The sequence below is a fragment of the Triticum aestivum genome, chromosome 2A (genome assembly GCF_018294505.1).
Source record: "Triticum aestivum cultivar Chinese Spring chromosome 2A, IWGSC CS RefSeq v2.1, whole genome shotgun sequence".
Classification (NCBI taxonomy): Eukaryota; Viridiplantae; Streptophyta; class Magnoliopsida; order Poales; family Poaceae; genus Triticum; species Triticum aestivum.
The window spans coordinates 20,517,293-20,519,831 of NC_057797.1; positions in this window are offsets into that span (position 1 = coordinate 20,517,293).

Below are 2,539 nucleotides of genomic sequence, written 5' to 3' on the forward strand. Positions count from 1 at the left end.
GACCGTTCCGGCGCTTCGCCGGCCTCCCCGTGCCGCTGCGCTTCTGCCCCACCCCCTCCTAGTCCGACCGGACCTCGCGCCCCTCCGACGTCCGAGGAACAGCGCCCGACGGCTCGCTTCCGCGCCGCGCCCGCAAGGTGTTCGACAAAACACCTACAAGGTATGTATTGCTCCAAACTGAATTTGGTGCATATTTTGAATTGTAGTTTTGATAGTATAGTATTGAACATTGTAGATGAGTTCGTCGCATGATTCTTCCGAAGATGAATTTGATATGGAAGAGGAGGAGGATCTTGCAATGATCATAGCAATGCATATCAATAAAAAACCGAAGCACGGTGGTTCGGTTATGGGTCGGGAAAAAATTTGGAGAGATAGGATTGATGCCCATAACAGATTGATGAAGAACTATTTCGTGCAGAATCCCACATACCCGGAGTCATATTTTCGTCGCCGGTTTAGGATGAGCACAGACTTGTTCAAGCGCATTGCAGAGAAACTAGCGATTCATGACCGTTTTTTCCAGCAAAGGAGGAATGCTGCTGGAGAGCTCGGGCATAGCACCTTTCTGAAGGTGACAGCCGCTCTGCGTATGTTGGCATACGATATCCCGGCCGATCTAGTTGATCATCACTTGGCTATGGGTGAGAGCCAAGCCATCATGTGTGTCAAGCGCTTTGCAGTGGGAATTGTGCAAGTGTTTGGCGAGGAGTATTTGAGATCTCCCACTGCTGAAGACGCCGCAAGGCTATTGGCGATGAACAAATCTCGCGGCTTTCCTGGCATGCTTGGCTCAATAGATTGCATGCATTGGAGTTGGAAGAATTGTCCAAAGGCATGGCATGGGCAATTCCACGGCCAAAAAAAGGGTTCAACTATAATCCTTGAAGCGGTGGCCGATCAGGAGACTTGGATATGGCATGCATTCTTTGGAATGCCTGGATCTTTGAATGACATCAATGTTGTCAACCGGTCACCACTGATGAGTAAGATTGTGAATGGTGAGTTGCCACCGGTTCAGTTTGTAGCTAATGGCCATACGTACAACTATGTCTATTATCTAGCGGATGGCATCTATCCAAAGTGGCAAACCTTCGTGAAGCCGTTGAAAAAGCCAGAAGGTAAGAAAAATCTTGATTTCTACAATGCTCAGGCAGCTGCTAGAAAAGATGTCGAGAGAGCATTTGGGATTTTGCAAGCCCAATTTGCTATTGTGAGAGGACCGGCTAGATTTTGGGATCAAAAAATGCTTTGGTACATCATGCACGCTTGTGTGATCATGCACAACATGATCATCGAGAATGAGCGTGGCCAAGATTTAGACTACTCACAGTATGAGCTCTTGGGACATCCCGTGCGAGTGCGACGGAGGGCTGAAAGGGTAGCCCGTTTTGTTGCCTCCTATCATGCCATTCGGCGTCCCGCAACGCACAATGATCTTCAGAAGGATCTGATTGAAGAGTGGTGGGCATGGCATGGACGACAACGAGCATGATTTCATTGCATTTTTGTGTATTGTATTGTTCATGAACTATTGGTTGTGTTTATTTATTGCATTATTTGTTGTACTGAACGATAAACTATTTGTTTCAGTTGTAATAACTATTTATTGTTGATTTATTTTGTTTGTTTGATCGTTTTTCTTCTATTTGTTGAATTGTACATGTGGTTTGCGCGCGCTGCATTTTTGCGCACCGCTGGAGCGGCTCGCGCGCGCTGCATTATAGCGCTGCTGCTGGAGCCAGCGCTGCGCGGCGCGGCAAACCAGCCTAAGCGCGCGCGGCAAATGCGTTTTTTGGGCGCGGCGCGTAGCGCGGCTGTTGGAGATGCTCTAAGAATAGGTATAAGGTTACAAATGCATGCAATGCAGCATTCCATTCGCTTTCTCCCTTTAAATAAAAGCTGTGGCATCTTTGCTTTCTACACACCACCTCCATCATCAGATTCTTTGCTTGCTGTGATTAAAGAAACAAAGATGTAAAGTTAAAGATAAAGACGAATGTTACATTGTTGTCTGTCATCTTGTTGGTTGACCAGCTTAAGTATGACGGTACTATTTCCTTGATTTCAAACAAAAACATAGATCTGACAATTATTTCCCTCTATCTATGTTTTAGGGAAGACTACGGATTCGCCACTTAGTTCTGACAATTATTTCACGTACTAATTGCCACTATAGGTTGAAGTTTTTCTGATGACAGTTTTCAGACAGGCATTTCGGGTACCCTTGTCTTTAATCTTCATGTAGTTCTTAATGCTTGAGGTTGAGCTCTTGTTATGCTGTGTAATTGTCCTACAGATCCCAATTCGAAATGAAAAGAAAAAAAAGCAAGATCCCTACCTCTTCTTCCACCTAAACCACATTGTTGCAATTCACACGTCACACTATGGACACAATGACACCTGCAAAACTAATTAGGGACTTGCTGAAAGTTCCGGTCTTCATCTAAACCTTATGTTGCGAGACTCTTAACAATAGTAGAATTAGCACTCACATGGTCCAATGATAATACTGCACTCATAAGTCAGGACCATAGGT